Source organism: Cynoglossus semilaevis, chromosome 2 (genome assembly GCF_000523025.1).
Source record: "Cynoglossus semilaevis isolate Cse_v1.0 chromosome 2, Cse_v1.0, whole genome shotgun sequence".
Lineage (NCBI taxonomy): Eukaryota > Metazoa > Chordata > Actinopteri > Pleuronectiformes > Cynoglossidae > Cynoglossus > Cynoglossus semilaevis.
In genome coordinates, this window is record NC_024308.1 from 17,275,480 (window position 1) to 17,294,056 (window position 18,577).

The 18,577-nt window shown below is 39.8% G+C and overlaps 2 long non-coding RNA genes across 5 annotated transcripts in view; one reads left to right on the top strand and one right to left on the bottom strand.

Annotated features, from left to right (window-relative positions):
* Positions 1-18,577, top strand: part of LOC107989838 (uncharacterized) — a 53,141-nt gene that overhangs the window by 23,073 nt on the left and 11,491 nt on the right. The window lies entirely within an intron of this gene.
* Positions 3,921-6,763, bottom strand: LOC112486768 (uncharacterized). 2 transcript variants are annotated; one of them, XR_003049234.1, is made up of 3 exons: positions 6,534-6,763; positions 6,247-6,420; positions 3,921-5,084 (listed from the first exon to the last, which is right to left on the bottom strand). It is a non-coding gene; the product is annotated as an uncharacterized LOC112486768 (long non-coding RNA). The 2 variants fall into 2 exon arrangements; XR_003049233.1 differs by having other exon boundaries at positions 6,247-6,763.

An 18,577-nucleotide genomic window follows, 5' to 3' on the forward strand; every position in this document is an offset into this window, starting at 1 on the left:
CGTGAGTGACTTGGAGGATCAGAATGCCTTCAGTGAATACGTTAGCCTGCAGACTGGGTTGAGTTGCACGCCTCTGTCTTAGACGGTCTGAAACAGCTGAAAGTGCTGCATCAGTGGAGCATGAGTGTGCCTGCACCTGTCACTGTCTTCAGGAAAACACATTAGCAGATCGCTGCGGTGTTAGTCAGAGTGGTCTCTGGTCAAAGTGGACATAGTTTGCCTTGCGTCATCTTTTTAGCCCCATAAACATATAATTGACATTCAGGAAGCTCAAGTCCATTCACTCAGGCCTGGAAAAACCTTTTCTTTTTTTTTTTTTTTAAGTGGTTAAATGGTCAGTGACTCATTAGGATCAGAGGAAACACAGTATATAATTGTTGTCATGTGATACTAATAGGTTTTCTCATATTGACCGACGGTAAAGTAGGGTTTCTGTGTGTCTGAATGAAAGTCTGTATGTTTATGAAACAACAGAAACAATATTCAGGGACATGAGGAATATACATAAACACATTTGATAACAGTTGGTCATCTGTCGAAACAGAAGCTTCATGTTCAGGTAAAACTGACAGACAACGCTGCATACTTTAGCAAGTTTTTCAGCAACTTCAGCAATACTTTTTCTAGTAAAGTGCAATACATACAATAGTTGTTTATTTTTTGCTGCTAAATTAAAATTACATTTATCACTTGCATGTCAGTAGACTTCATATGTATTTATAATTCATTTGAATTTCTACTATTTATATATCACTCAGGTACATGCCGATGCTAATACTTCTTATTCCTAATAGTAGATAGTTATTTATGCATTTGCTATGTGCTGTATATATTGTAGTGAGTCGTAATGGACCAAGTCTCATTTTCATCTTCTTACTCAGGTTTTATATTTGGATGTTTTGTATTCCTCTGTGTCACTACAGTAACTTACAGTTTCAGTGGTTGTTTACATAACAATTAGACATTTTATTAAACTCCTTGATTTGTCTTCCCTGTTTAATCCCCTTGCTCTAGAAACACTCCTGATTTCCAAACGTATCCACTTGAGATATACAGTATATATATATAAACACATTTCCTTGGGATACAGGATGTTTTTAAAATGAATGCAATTAAACAACAAGCCAACGTAGTCCCTGGAGATGCCTTTACAGGAATGCAGTTGAATGTCCCTCCACTTCTGGATAGCTTCATTCCAAACAGCCGTTCCTGTATTAAAGTGAGGGACACAAATGACGTCCCTGAAAAAAGTGTAAGAGTAAGAGTAAAAGCAGAAAGCAGCTTTCCTGTCTCTACAGTTGCTACACAGTCACCATTTCCAACAGAACACCATAAATGAATTACACACTTACTGGCAGTGAGAAATGTGAGGGGGACAGATCCTCGAGGTCAGTTCTTTTCCTGTTGCAAGGATCCATTTGTGACTCACTGCCTTGGTCTCTGTTCCAGCTTTTGGCCGAAAACTGAATCCCCCAAAGATACATATAAATATGTTGCTAAGGGTTTACGAAGAGAAGGGTCAAACGGCTGACTCATAAATAATAGTAATGTTTTAAATATTTTTTATTTATATATTTATTTATCTTTTTTGTTTCAATTGTTATATACTGTATATATACATTGATTTTTTTCTCTCTTTAGATCTCCAAAAGTTCTATTTGCTGTTTAAATCAATACTTTAGACTATACACAGTACAGTTTTTCTCAGAAGATACATGAGAACCATGTAGAACGTGTTATATAGAACTAACCCAGGTGACCCCGACGACCCCCCGTTATGTAGCCCAGAAATGCACTAGTGTGGAGCACCTCCAGACTGAAGAGTAGAGGCTGCATTGATTTTTAATTGAAAACAGCTTTTGTTTAATGTGACAAAGCCACCACTGTGCTATCTCAACACTCCCATCCTCCTCAGCGCTCCTCTGGCCTTTCAGAGGTCCAGGCTGTCCATAAGGCCAGAGGTCGGCAGTTTAATAATGTGAGGATTGTTGTGATGGGGAGGGTCAGCGTGGGGCCCATACCAGAGATACAAATAGGATCATTGTGACATGAATAGGGGAAGGAGAGAGGAGGACAAGGGGAGGGGGTGGGATCATATCTAATATGTTTGTTAGTCCAGGTCTTTCTCTGTTTTTCCATTTGGTAAGTGGACAGGACCATCTACAGATGTCGGCTTATTACAGTGCATGTCATGACACAGCTCTTCACAGGAGAGAAAAGTCTGATGTTTGGACGTGAGTGTCCTCGTTCTTCAGGTTGCACGAGTGCGTGCATGTACATGACGCGATACGTAACCAGGTCCAGAACCAATCCATCACATCGCTAACTCTGAGAGGTCAACGCTGGGGGTGTGGGACTGAGGGTCGTAAGACTGCTGAGTAAGACATTTCCCCTCACACCGGGAGCTGTATCTGCCCTCGAGTGTTTGTCCAACAGTTTTCAATCTTACCAGGATTCTTACTCACACACACACATAAAACAATCTTTAAAGGTCATAAAGTTGTGAGACTCACACAGGCATTTCTTCAAAGATTTTATGTTAAGTGTTTATGCGCTGTCGTACTTGTGTGTGTGTGTGTGTGTGTGTAAGAGAGAGGGGAAAAGGTGCTGAAACTTTCTCTCAGGGCTTGACATATCACAATGACCACCCGCCACATACAATGACCTCACTGCTCTGTAGCCTGTTAGGAAATGGCACATTACAGCAACTTGGAAACAAAGCACTCCCGGGGCCCTAGGGTGGGAATTGTACCATGTCACACACACACACACACACACGCAAGCCATACACAGAGCATGCTCCGTACACCGAAATCTGCTTCTGGTTCCTAAGACAATATTTTGCCACTGATCTATGAATGCTAGGCGAAAAGGGAGAGGATGGAGGGAAGGAAGTGGGACAAAAAGACGAGGTGTTGGATTTCCCCCCAGGCACCTCTGAAAATGACACCTAACTACTTCATGTGATTTGTCTACTTATAACCACACTTGACTCATTGCGTCCTGACGTCCCATGAGAGGCATTAACCATTAACTCTAAATCACATTTTCGAAGGTATGTCCAAGCAGGGATGTAGCTGCTGCTGCTCTGTGACTTGGTGACCGGGCCGGTCATGAGTTAGAATTTCACATACCTCTCTCTGCACTTCAGCACATTAAGTACACTGTTTTCAAACAGAGGTTGTATTCTCCGCTGGATTGTTAAGTGTGATGAGTAGATGATTAGATAAGTGTTTATTCAATGGAAGTCACGGTGTGTGTGTGTGTGTGTTTACTTGAGTAAGTGTGTTAAAGATTTAGGCCGCTGCCCGTTGAGCAGCGTTGTGTGGTAAAGTAATTGAATCAATGGATTTGGCAACTTAACAAAAATCAAATATATTTTGGTTTAAAAACTACCTCAACCCTGACCTCAGAAATCTAGAATTTGTGAAATAAAGCCAAGATTGTTGTTTACTCTCAGTGACACTCACATCAAACATATTTGCTCCCAACTTGCGAAATAGAAGTGGAATTGAATGAAACTTAACTGGTTAGCAAAGCTGAGCTGAGTTAACAGTGAGACTGTGTGAGAAAGCCTGGTTCACATTCAACCTTCTTTAGAGAAAGCTATTGTCCTGGATGTAAATGTGAGAGTTCGATGTGATTTCAAGTGGGGACCCCACATAGAGGAATTTCGAAACAGCAACGCAGTTGTTTTTCTGTGAGATCTTGTAAAAAAGTTGGCAATAAGTTGAGAAAAGTCTTGGCAAAGAACTGAAGCAGCTGACAGAGGTGAGGTTTCAGACGGGGCCACAGCGTGGTTGGAGTTGTTCATTATGAGAGCAGTGGTCGTAAATACGGCCACGATGAAAAAAATAATTGGACTTGTTGGGGGATATCTTAGAGAAAACATGAGGAAAATAACTCAGCACAGAAGGTTGTTTTCATTCTTTGATTTAATAACAAAAAAATATGGGCTCGAAGCCTGCTGCAGTTTGGTCCTTTACTAATAATTAAATTATCTACCAAATGATGACATTGCCCTTATTTACTTTAATGTTGTAATTTTGTAAGTTGTAATTTTTTTTTATATTTATATATATATAGTCAAGTCATTAATCAATGCTAAATATGAGGTCACACGTCATTCATTAGCGAATGCATATGATTGCGTTAAAGAAGAACTGTGTTACTATATGAGGAAGCCAAGAGTGGCATAGAAGCATGTGAGGGTGGTGAAAAATATGTAACTACCAACAAAACAGTAGTGAGGTGGGCATTCTGAGTGACATGGGTTCAAACAGCCTTGTCTTGCCTCTTTGCCTCTGTGATCGCTATGGTGATGGTCAGGTTGACAGATGTGGTCCGGCAGGAAGCTCCATGGAGCACAATGTTTGCAGACGACATTGTGGTCTGTGGTGACAGTAGATAGCAGATGGAGGTAAAGCTGAAGAGGTGGAGGTTGTTCTTTGGGGCAAAGACGGGTGAGTGTGAGGAGCATTCTGCTAATTTAGGGAATGGCGCACTTTAACAGACTAACTGGAAGTGTTGACCAAGGTGGTAACACTTACCAAAATAATCATGAGCATCTGAGAAATGCACAGCTACATGGTCAGCGGTTATAGGGATAGTCGGAGGTTTTTAATAGTCCATTCAGGGGACAGCTGCTTCAGTCAGACGATTGAGTGGAAAATACCTCTGTTGAACGGTTAAAATATGTCTGTGTGCATGCTGTGTTTGTGCACGTGATGAAACAGCCATATTTTTGACCCATAAACAGGCTTTGAAAAACATAAATGATGGATTTAACATGTCCCTCGGAGCATTCCCTAAACTCACTCCCCGGTCTGTGTGTCTGTTTGCGTGTGTCTCCAGAAAAGTAGGACACTTTGGAATACAGATTTTTGGTCCCAGTGGTGCAAACATGTGGAACAGGAGCCCAGTCCGACTGAAGAATGTCGGCGTATTTGTGGAACATGGCTCCCAGCACAGTCTTACAGATGCAGGTATGAGGCTTTGGGACCAGGAATGACTTGGCGGAGAACGCGGTGATGGAACCTGCAGAGTTGATTGAGCAGCAAAGGGGCCAACTAGAGGAATGAAAACTGTGGAAGAAAATCATTTTATTTATTAAATAATGAAAGGGAGAAAAAAACATACTTAGTGCAAAGTGTTCATTATTTCATTACTTCAGTAACGACACATGATAAATCACATCCATTGTTATAAAGTCAGGAGGATGACTGTGAACATTATGTAAATTATCATTGTAAAATCAATAGTTATTGTTTTTCAATTGTACCAGTGAAAATAATTTACCACTGACGAGAGCAAACAAGGACAAGAACCAGACTGCGGGAAATTATTCATAAAAGAGCAAATCTATTACCATTAAATGAGATATTTTCATATTTTTTTTCCTTTGTTTCATGCAAGGTTTAAACTGGATGGATATGACCCATTCATTTCAAGACAAAAACAAATTGATCAAATTTTTGAAACGGTGTACAACACTACAATGCAGTGTTGTTCAACCCATGAACGGTCGCCTGGAATTCAAATAGGGTCAAGTGAAAGTAAAAGCCAGTAATTGATTAAAAACAATTAGTGATAGAAACATTTGTTTTTCAACTGCAGTAATTAGTTCAAACTTATCATCATCAGTAATAAATCAAGATTAAATAAGATGCAGAATATGAGAATATCTAAGCTGATGCATCTTAATCGACGGCTGCAATCAAGTGGCCTTTGAGTACTTTGTGCAGCGGCCACTTTGTATTTGCAATTTAGTATAACAAAATGGAATGTCACCAGAAATTTGCAATGTAAAAATGGGGTCACGAGCTAAAAACGTTTGGGAACCAATCTGAGGTGGAAGCAAAAACAAGACATTTAACATTTTTAAAGCTCCTGGAGTTAAGGACAGTGATGCCAGAATGTTCTCTGTGATGTTGTGTGTATGTGTGATGTCATTCAAACACAGAGATTGAACTTCAACATATTAAAGTCTGTGGGGGCTGGCTAACAGTGAGTCTGAATGATGCACCACATGGAAGCTGGTCTTCATCACGAGTTTGACTTTGGATTACTTTGATTCACTCCAGTTTAAAAGGATGTAAGTGAACTTCCATTTGTATATTCATACACATTACAGTACACATATTAAGTTTTGACAGTATATGATACTGATCCTGATGTTAGGTGCAGTACTTTTGACAGCAGTTTAGAAAGAACCACACTTTGTTAGGTAACTTTGGCCCCGTTCACCTTGTTTCATTCCGGGCTTGTGTAACTGCCTCCCTGACTGAGCAGTATAATTTCACACTGCTGTCAGTGGACCAATGACTTCTGGTCCTCATCCAACCGAGTCACTGCAAGATCACGTTCAGTCTAAAGTCCAAATATTGGAGCGATGTAAAGTGAAGTGTAAACATCTCAACCCTGGAAGGACAGAGAGAATATACACACAAGTATCAGAGCACATGTGCAGTATAGTTTTAGATTTTATAGATAGAAATAATCCAGTATTTGAAGGCTTCTAAGGTAAAACATACATGTATTTTATTCCTTGGTGAACTTTCTGTCTCCTCTCCTTGACACAAATCAGCATCCAGCACTGCTGCGGCCCATCACAGTGGTAGTCCTGTACACGCACTCATTTTCACCTGAACTCATCATCCGTGCTCGTCAGTTTGACATTTGAATGTTTCTAGAAGCTGCATTAAGATTCAGATCATGACTTCTTGTTCTTTACGGGAACAAACTCAAACTTTGACAAAATAAATGTAAAATACCACTAGGTGACATCTATAAAAAAGAGGTGTATCTATATGTACCGCTGTAAGTCTCAGATTACAGTGAAGCCATTTTTAGTAAAATTTGTGGAAATCCAGTGTACTTTCACCGAACAAATTAAATTAGTCAATTCAATAAAATAAAGCATAACAACGTTCACTAGTTGCTAGTTACAGACTCTATACAGTCTGCTGTTCATGTCATGTCACTGGTTCCTGGTTCACTCCAGGCTTCAGCTGCTCTGTGAGTGTTCTGCCAACAGGAAGTTCCCACTGCTGTGGCTATCAGGGCGGAAAATGACTGTTTGTCACTCACTTTGGTCACAGCCGTCTCTCTCTCTCTCACACACACACACATCTATGTACAGATATGGATCATTGCCTCCTGTCTTTTTTCCCACATAGCATTAGCAGACTATAAAGGCTAATCTATCTGTTGAATTCTGCCTGAGGTGTTGGACTATTGTGGTTGCTGTCATTTAGGAAATAAGCTCGAAATATTTCATGAGAAAGTTTTTGTTGATGTTACTTTGACGTTGGAAAACGTGTTTGCTAATCTTCAACTTGGATGTAGCTCAGCTTTCCACCTTTGGACAGAGGACATGTGTATGTCCTTTGTCCTGATCTCTCGATCTCTATGTCCCTGAAACTCTTACAACAATTGACCACAGAAGGTCTACCAATCCAGAGAACCTGTATTCTCATCTCTTGCCGTTCATGTTATGACTGAGCCTAATGTTCACAATGTTCAAGTATTTTTAAAAAAAAAAGCAACAACAAAAAACTTGAAGAATGGCGGTTAATTTACAGCTGTTAGAATTCAGATTAGATTAGAATTAAAAATACTTTAAATTATTACACCAAAGAAATGTTTCAAATTGTTCTTATTTCAGTTTCATGTGTGAGGATAGCCACAGATTTGTGCTTTCTTGTTTGTTGATCTGCAGTTTGTGGTCCATTTACCACACGCCGGCTTTGTTTTCTATTTAGATTGTATTAAAAAAACATCCAGTAAAAATGCATTTATACGTTGATCATACAGTTATTTTGCTTCATACAAGAGCCTTGGACTGCAGTACACTTATTACGTACCACTCCACCTTGTTTACTACTAAATGAAGTTGATTCAGTTTACCATGCATCTCTACAGTTTATCACAGATACTAAGTGGCTCACCTATCTGCCCCTCTTCTTGTGTAATCAGTTTACCCCACTCCCCTTTGTCCTGTGCGCTGCTTGTCTCGTTAAGTGCCATTCGTCCCACCTGGTACTCAGGTCGTATGAACCCCTCTTCCAAACTCTTTGACGGTTCGTTGTCTTTGGCACTGGGTTTGGTGCTAGCGACTTCTGCCAGGTCTGTGTCTCTCTGTTTGTTTTCCACTAGCTTGTGTTTGCCCAATGGGTTCCGCTTGATCTGTGTGTTTTCTGTTGGCTGGGTTCTGTTCTGTTTTCTGCCGCTCTCACTCAGTCTTTGATTCAGTTCAGCCTTTTTAATGTGTGTGTTTCCATTGGCAGAGTTTTGTTTTCTGTCTGCACCACCATCCACATGTAAGGCGAAAAACCACATTGATACAAATGGATGTAGAAGATAATATGACAAGAAATTGAGTAATTTTTTTTTACATTTTAAACTGAAATTTAATTGAGATGAATTGACCACGAAAACATATATATAACATATGTTATTACATTTCTTTTATCTTGTTTTTCATTCGTTACGACATCTATTCATGCAGGAGAATGATTATTGTCTCCAGCAGGCTCATGTATTTCATGGGAGACTGGGAACAGGGCTGCATCCAGTCTGATCTCTGTGAAGTTGGCTTCAGTCAAACAACAGTCATGTAGCCTAAAGCTACAAAAACTGTTGACACAGCCAGCAGGAAAAACTGCACAAAAACTGCGCAAATGTGAATATATATAAGAAAAAAGAATGAAATCTAAAGAGGGATAACACTATAACAATCACTGCTAACGTATGGGTCATCCCATAAAACAATAAGTTTCACTTCATTGAAATGAAATCCAGATTTTACTCCTGGTTCCGTTCCACTTTTTACTTTCAGAGTGTCCGCTGTGCCACAGCTGCAGCATTTTATTGCCCTGACTTTCTTACTTACTTTACCTCACAGCAGAGAAACATTTCATCACCAGGTCTTAAGCCTTTCAGAGCCTGGAGATCATGTTATTCCACAACAAGTCCGATACACAGTTTAGTCTGAAATCGACCACTAAAGCTGCAGAGTTAGCGGCAACTTTATGAAAACATACGTTTCCACTACTCTGCACGTGGACAGCCTGAATGAGCCAGTGTCACTCATAATTTCTTTTTTGAGGAAACAGTGATGAAGTAATGTAGCTTTCCCAACGTTAAATGCCCTGCAACCCCCGCGGACCGCCTTTGACAGGGAGCCAAGTCACTAAATTTGATTTAGCCCCGAGCGCTTAGCAAACTGACAGATTAGAAGTACATACACAACGCTCGAGTTTCTTACTCAAGCTTTAAGGGAAACATGGTCCTTATTTGTGACCCTCTGCAGGTTTGACTTCCCAGGTTGACTTTCTTAATTATGTTGGAAATTTTTCTGAACGTTTACAATGCCACCCAGAGAAAACAGTCGTATTATTAATGGAATTTAATGTAATGAAAACAGTACTGGGTTTACCATGGTTACAGAAAAAAACTATACACAGATTTAACTTTAAATACACTAACATTTACCAATGGAGTTTTAATCAGCAGGGTAACTTCCCTCTGTCTGCTTTTTCCTGTTTCTCCCTCCTTTTCTCTTTTGCATGAACTGTAATTTCGATAAAATAGTTAAGTGTAAAAAAACACCCACTAGTGGCACAAATACTCCAAAAAATACAGTGTTTTGGGTAAACACAAACTAGGGAGAAGTAAGGATCTGGGATTGGCATTGTTAGTAAGAGAGTTTCTAATCTTGTTTTCAAAATGCAATTAAAGCATAATTTAAGAGGAATATTGCAGTATAATGTTTTTAAATGTAGTTTAATTCTTGAAATATAATACTTGGAATTGCATCAATTGTACATGACTATTTACTATTATAAAAGATGACGGAGACAGTGGAAAGTGCTGTCTCCTGGTTGGCTGGCTGCCGTGATGTTCTGGTTCACTGCACTGACATAACTACTTTTTTTCGACTAGTGCCAGTTGGTTTGATATGAAGAAACCCTGCAGTAGAAACATGTTACCTTTGCCTTTCAGTGATGGACAGAAGAGTTTCCCATCAGTATTTAAAAGCTATATCTAGGACTTGATCACACAATCCTATTAAAGTTAGCTCTCAAGATCATAGATAACATAACGAGCCAGTATTTAAAGTGTATAAAACATCCTGGAGCGGCACTGTTCCTGTAGAGCTGGTCGCTAGTTTAATTTTCAGTTTATACCATTAAAGTCAAAGAGATAGAGAGATGGGGAGGAACCCAGAGTAGATTTAACAATCTAGTGATGGAGGACATGGAGATGGTCGGTAACAGAAGAGGAGTCAGGGGCTAGTGTGAGATGGAGGAAGGTGATCCACAGTGGAGAACCACTGAAGGGAGCAGCTGGAGCTCCAAACCAAAGTCAAAAATATACCTCACACTGATTAAATTGAGTGATGAAATGTTGCTTAGTGTAGGCCTAGCAAGGTTACCTACACCAGGTGTTATGATGTCACTGTTTTTGGTGCTTCTACTGCCCCCCCACCACAGCTACTTTTACAGCTGACCTCTGTAGAGTAACCAGTATCACAGATGTGTGTTTTTATCCGCAGTGTTAGCCTCAAAAATGACATGAGCCAAGATGTGTAGAAATGCCACCACAGCATTGGTGGATTGACTGACAGTAGGGATGTCCTAACTACTGTATGAACTACAACGTATTGAAACGTCCAGTGCAGCTAGCAACTAGATTCCAAAGTAAACACGAAAATTTGATTTGATTTGTGTTTCACTTTATTTGCGTGTCCAAACCCCACAACCCCCCACAACCTTTTACACCAAAACTAACCCTCTGATTTATATCTAAAGTTAAAGTTTACCAAAATGAACAAGACTCAGTGAAGGATTTATTAGGATTTAGTTGATACCAGCAGTCTAACAACCAACAACAACAAGTTGTGATCAACATGGCCCTGACTTACTGTCAGTGCTGGTTGACGCACATGTTGTTCCCATGGACGTACAGAAGTTCAAATTCTGGATTTAATAACTGAGATGAAACATCTAAAAATGACTCAGTCAACATGTCGGTCCCAAAGGGGGAAAACAGTGAAAATGGCTTGGAATGATTCATACTGAGTTTCAGGAAAGAGGCTTTAGCAATGTAAGGAATGTCTTTGGGGACCTGGGTTTAAATCACAGTAGTCAGGAAAACATCACACAAACAGTAGTGTACGCAGGACACCGCAAACCCCTGACTGTGGCCACGCTGACACATGGAGCCTTCAGCTGGTTGGCCGGAATGTTCTGACACGTTCTCTCACACCATCACAAACATTAAGAAACAGAGAGAGAGGGAATCGTGCTACACCAGGATCGATATGATTTGGTAAAATACCTGCTGACATTACTAACTGATTTTCATTTACATTGATTCCCAAATCAAATATGGAAGATAGAGTACAGATGTTACACAGTCAAAAAAGGACGTGCAATGCTGAGTAAATAAATACATTTCTAATGCGCCAGTGATGACTTTCATTGAACTTGTTCCTCCCAAGGTTGTAGACAGTTTGGCAGTGGATAATGAAATGAACGTAATGGAAAAAAAGCTCTAAAACCAGAGCTTGTGATTTAATATGATGAACGATGTTTACAGTTGACGGAGCGTGGAGGGAGTGTCACTTCATCCTTATTAAACCATTATGGAGTATATTTAAACAGAGAAGGATGGTTGTCATTAGTCTATGGCATGTGTTTCCCAAACTTTTTTTCTGGGGACACATATTTTAAAAGTCACAAACCTTCGCGACCCAAGTCAATAGACAATATTCGTAAACTCCTGGGGAAACTTGATGTGAGACGACCCAAATAACATCTCTTGTGACCCACCTAAGGGTTGTGCCCCAGTCTTTGGGAAACAGTGATCTATGGCATAACACATATAAGTGGATTTTGTGTAAAAGTGCTGAAACATTGAACTCTATTCTGTCCCAGACCTGTAATGACCAACTCTTTATGGAAAAACAACATGTTTTGTTTTTGCCAGATACGTCTGTTATTGATGTGTTGACATAGAAGTGATTTAACGCGTATGTCTAAGAGAATGAAAACTAGGATTGGTGAGGCCAACGTGGCCATGTGACCTTGGTCACTGAAAGCAAAACAACTATAAATCTAATCACTGGAACAACATTTTGAAAACACTGTCTCTGTCAGTGTCTGACGAGTTGTTTCTTTGGCCACACAAGGGGTGAGTGTTTTCTACAGGATTCCTTCGGCCGTCCTCAGACATGTAGGCTTGGTTTAATTGGACGTTGTTAACCAAAGGTATGAGTGTGAGTCCGTGTCAGTGTCAGTGTCAGTGTCCGTGTCAGTGTCAGTATGTATTTATATATGGCTTCAACATGATTGGTATTAAGTTAATCAATTCTTAGAGGATACTTAGTAATATATTATTTAGTATTAGTAAATAATATAATATAGTATATATATATTAGTATATAGCAGTATAGTATTAGTATATAGCAGTATAGTATGTTATTTATTCTAGTTCACGTATGTTTACAAACAAAAAACAGACTATATTCTAAAGTTAAGCTGCGAGACAAGATTCTTTGTCATATTTTACCCACAATTCACTGTTGTGCAAAGTCTTCGACAGTCTGTGTTTCGACACAGTTGGTAAATTCAGTTCACAAATGTGTGGGAAACAGTCAGACCAACCACAGCTGAAGTTACTTGAACACCTTTTGGTACATTTTGAAGGCCAACCTGTAAAGTGACAGGTAGTGTGAACTGATCAGCAGTCCAACTGCAGACATGCGTTGCCAACAGCCAATGAAAAACAGAGAGAGAGTTGGAAACAGGAAATAGTGTCAAAAGATGATGGGAAGTTTATTTCACGTTATTTAACGGGAAAGAAAAATATTCGTACAGCAGTGGACAGATAAAAAAATACATTACCAGTGAAAACAAAACATAAGAAAAAATAAATAAAACGAAACACAGTAATTGTTTCATTTACACATCCAAAACGAAGTGGAAAGAAGTAAAGACTTCTAATCCCACCCCTTAACCCTAATTTAATAATGATAGTGTTTGTTTTGTCATCAATATAAAGATATACAATAAAACTCTAGACTTGTTTTAATGAATTAACCTAATAACCTTTTTTTCCTTATATCAAGAAAGAAATCAATTATAAAGATATTTATTGTCATAAAATATAAACTCCTTTGCATAAACCTTTATTAAGGACATAAAAATAACTGCTAAGATATTAACCCTATTAAAAAATGATATGATTTATTGCATTCAATGAAACAGTTTGATGCATTCAGTTGTCTTTAAGTTGGTTTGCCAAACCGTAGTCTCCCTCATCAAACATTATGTTAGGTTTGTGAAACCCAGACTTTTAATCATAGAAAAATCTGCGAAAAACTGCTAGCATGAAATGTGAGAAGTGGGTCCTGAGAGGTTTTGTTTCAAATTTAAAAGACACCCTCCAGGCCTGTCGTTGAACAGACGGGCAGCGATGGAGAGAAGAACCTGTGTAGCCAGAGCAGAGGCATGAAAAACACATAGTTTAATGCTGTTTAAAGGGGTCATTCCCAGTGTTTTACAGCGTGGTTCTCGACATGTGTATAATATTTTATAGATGTTCTGTGTTATTCCACTGTGCTTTGATATCTCTGTCACTATGGGAAACCACAGAATGAAAATAAAGAAATGAGATCCATATGGAAACTGGCTTCAGTCCCAATCTGAACGTTGTTTGTTTGGAGAAAAGGAGTCCGGACTGTTTTTTAATGATTGTTATTACACCGAAAAAAACCCTGTGTGTCTCTGTGTATGTGTGTGTTTAATAAGTAGACCCCCGTCATGATCAGTGGAGTACTCCCCAACCCCCCAGCTTCTTCTTACCCTTTTTCTCCCCTCTCTAAACTCCCTGGCTCTCCCTGTGACTCAGTAATAACTACTCACTTAATTCAACACAGGCCGACCAACGTACACACTCAACTTTTATATATTTTCTTGCGCATTAGTTTGTGTATGTGTGTTTGTGCACTGTGGGGACCCAGGCCTGATTGTCTGACTTCATTTTGTCATGACTCTGAACCAAAACCTAATTTATTCAAAACATTCAATCATTTCAGGGCACAAATGTGGCTCCAATGAAAGCTAATTCTCTAATCCCTGAGGTACGGATCCAGTTGAGTTAAACTTCATACACACGCGCCCACGCACACACACACATATGCAAGTGTAAAGGATCACAGTTCACAGTTCAGGGTGATACTTTTTTTTTTTTTTTTGCTCACCATGCGACTGTCAAAACAACACAAATTTAATGTCGACCTGTGCTGTTGCACAGTAACGGCCCCCACACTGGGGCAGACAGGCAAGAGTGCAGTTAATGACTAAACTGCCGAAATTAGCATCATAGTCACTGCAGTAATGATTACTGCTAATATGCTAGTAAATCTCTCTGACATGAGGTCCACGGGGCATGTGTGACCCCAGCTTCATCTGTAGCACTGTTTCACCAAGGCTTTGTTCTGCAAAATCAAAGACAAACACTGGCAGCAGACAGTGTACATTGGTGGACACACTAAGATATGGCTGAAAAAAAGGGGGATTTTTTTTCATGCTTTTGCTTCGGCAGAAAAGTCACATTTCCCTCTGGTTTAGTTTTTGTCTCCAGTGGAAAAAAAAACAGGTGCAGCCAATTGTGTGATTACAATCACGTAAAAAAATTTTTTTTTATTCCCCTCTTGGGTTGGTAAAAAAAATGTTGGTAATTTTGGGTGTGTTCACATCTGAAGTTTGGTTTTTTTGGTTTGGACCAAAGCTTGCATGGATGCATTCCATTGGTATTTCAAATCACTGATCAGCTAAGAAATATGCCTGTCGTTTTTATCACCGAGCAGAAGAAGGAATAAATTACATGTGGATAAGGTCAATATCAGAGCCGATTTATGACGTCAATGATTTTAATATGTCCGCCACAATCTCATCAAACTTCCCAAATAATGCACAACTAAATAAACTCACATTATCCACTCATTTTTCCGGACACATCCTCTAACGCCCTCGTGGTTTTTCTGTAAATCGTCTGTTTGCGCCGCTTGACTTTGACCTTTGACCCTTGTCCTTTGACCCAAGGAAGTGGCCAAGGATTTTGAGCAGATATGAATGTTCAGTAACAGTTGACTCTTTAGTCTCAAACTCCTATTGACTCTCGTTGCTGCTCACCTGCTGTACCACGCACGTGTCAGTGTGAGCTCAGTTTAATCAACCTGTGTTACTGTAGTTTTGTTTGGTTTTGTTTGGGCTTCATTACTTGAACTTGAGTCCTGTGACAAATCAGTGCAGTAATTCACATCCAATATACAATGTGTTACAGTAATTGCACCAATCAGTGGAAGGTAAACACAACTGTGCCGTGTTGATTGGATTAAGAACTGACAACAGCTACGGCTCGTGTGTCTATAGTCTATATGTGTTGTTGAAAAATGTGCCCTTTTTTTACATAATAATGATTATTATTACTGAGTATTTTATATTATGCACTCATTGATAAAAGAGTAAAATATTAAAGTAAAATAAGAACTCAATTTTTTTGTCTGCACCATCTGTGGTAAATTCCCTTAAAATTATTAACAATTGACCAAAACGCCGGATCAATCACTGGATTCAATTGTGAATAAAACACAGGAAAAATATAAATAAATACAAAGGGTGTGTGTGTTGGAGCCCGTCAGTACGACAGCTGCGTTGCCAGGGGAATGCCTACACACCGCCATTATGTCATAACGACTAAGACCATTTATAAAATCCAATTACATCCCAAACTAAATTTCCTCACCTCCCACATGTAATGTACATGCATGCAGCCTCACATGTGGGCTGGTGTTTGTCCAAATGTGTGTATTTAGGTCTGAAACAGGAAACTGAGGGGGGAAACCCCCCACTTTAGTGAATCCTGTGTGACCAGGCCACTGACCACAGACAGACCACAGAATTGAGTGGAGTCCCACCACAGGCTGCCTGGTGGAACAGGAGAAGTTTGAGATGAACGGACACCAAACAGCCATCAGCGCTGTGGCAGGAGATCAGTGAACATGATGGATAATGTGGCTGATGCACAAACTCATAAATTATATCAAATCATCCATGTGTGCCTGCGAGTACACATGCACAGTCCTCATGTGGTTGGCAGATGCCCTCTTGTTTGCACACCATGGAGCAGTGTAGCCCGTACAGATACACGCTGAGTGCTTTTGGGTTCTCTGTGTTTCATTTGCTCCTCTACAGATAAAACCAGAACAAATCTGTTACAGCTGAGGACTGAAAAAAAAATCACCCCTGCTCTCCCAGTAAGTGTACACCAGAACAGGGGGCAATATTCAAATGTTGCCCAACTTCTTCTGCTCTAATCATTTCAAGCTATAAAATACGATGCACTTTTCGGTCATAATTTATTGCCTTATCCTCCCCAATCGCTGGGATTTTATAGAAAGTGTAAGAAAGGGTGCCAGTAAGAGTGAGGTGAATGATATAAGGGATAGAAAGGTTCCCAGGAAATGAAGATACAGGCAACAGTTGCCTGTGGAGAGGGAAAAGCAGATGACGGAGACTGGGGATTGAGAATCGGAGGAGGAGAGAATTTCCAAATCAAAACCATATGCAGGTTGAATCTCCAGTATTGTTCCTAACTCCAACCAGCTGGCTGCTCTTGGCTTATCCATCAAAATAAACATTTTCTCGATAGCCACGAGCTACACTGGTCTGTTAGTCATTAAAGACCTTACTTACGCCCTGCAGCCTCACACTGGCCTGACAGCATCATGCAGGAACAAATTCAGAGATATGGAGGAGCAGAAGAAAAACAAAGAACCTAGATGTATGAGGTGTAATGAAATCATTGTGTCTTTCGGGAGAACATATTGTGTTGCGCTAAATTGTTTCCACGTGACATGTTTACTTCACACTTGTTTGTTCCTTTTCACGCTCCTTATCCTACACAAGGACGAGGCATTCTGGAACAATTACAGCCGACCCTTAAAGATGAGTCACTTCTTAGCTTCATTGCTGTAATTGAGGTTTTCATCAATTTGCAAACCACAGCGAGCCCTTTAAACATTTCCTCTACGAGGGTTCGGGTTCAGTCTGGATATGGAGGAACCTGTGATCAGTGAAGTCTCTGGGCTTCAGGTCTCAATCAGCGAGCTGCCTTCTGATCTGCAGTATCTCTGGAGACAGACATGCAGCGGGAAGTGAACCATGGTTTCAGGAAACCACTCACATGACCTGCTGTATTTCTTTTCATCACACGGTTTAGACGTAAAAGCAGAACTTCACATTGAAGTACAGGATGTGTGTAAGATTGGAACAAAGTGTTGTATTTATCAACATTAAATGCTGAGCACATGAACATTCATTAAAAATTGAACCAGTCAGATATGGATACTGTGTTGATGGTGACTAAATGCCTTGTAGCAGGGCTTCTCAACCACTGTGTGAAAATAATCCATTTGAACTTCATTTGTCTGTAAACTATCTGTATCAAAACAGTAATTTACATGTTTAATTGCACTTTGTTTTAAAGGGGAAAAAATGAAAGGAGTAAAAGCCAGCAGCAACATGTCTTAGTAGAAACAATGTGTCCATTACCAGAGATAATCACTAACCACAAACACAGGCCTCACTGTCAACAATTTCAATAAGAGCAATTTCAAAGGCCCAGACCTTATAAACACTGTGGGAAGTGGGGTCTGCGGTTCACTCACAGGGCTATTGTTCCTGGTAGGACGCATTCTGTTTTTGTTTTTGTTGTTCCACATGTCGTACTTAAATTGTTGTAGATTTACTGTAATGTACATCGAAACAAAGTTTGGTTTCAGTTTTTCATGCAGTGTAAGAACCTGTGTGGCTGTTTGGATCAAATGAACCAACAAGATGAACATATGTGGTTAGAAGTAGAGCTTTCCTGTGAATATCCACACAGACAAACACTTGGCTTACATCTCAACACGCACTAGAGCCAATGAAATGTCAATTTGTCAACAACAATAACTGATGTGTTGACGAGATATAGAGCGATGTCTGAGCGAGTCGGTACGAAGACGACTGTCTGTCTTTCTCTGGATCATACCTTACTCTTAATGACACACACGCATGGATGACATTAACCAAAGTCATCTGTTGCTCATTACACACACACACAGAAACACACACTCACTTTAACTGTAGTGAAACATGATACACACATTTTGTGGTTTATAAGTGATCAGAAAAGACAGTCCTGTTATTAAAGTTAAGGGTTAGAAAGAAACAGACAGATATGATGAACGTTGAAGAAGACAGAAAAGGACAGTGACAGGAGAGACTGATATGTTTGGTTGTTGTAACCCGTTGACATTCGACTTGTGTGTTGTCACACTCCTTCTTCACCTGGCTCACTACATATATCCATACATACATATCCATGAATATATAATTTTCTATCCCTCTTCAGCACATGTCCGAATCATCTGTTTTTGTCTCTCTAACGTTATCAAACCGTTCCGCCTTTGTTGTCCCTCCTTTTTTACAGTCCATTTCTTTCCGTGTTTGGCCCGGGGGGG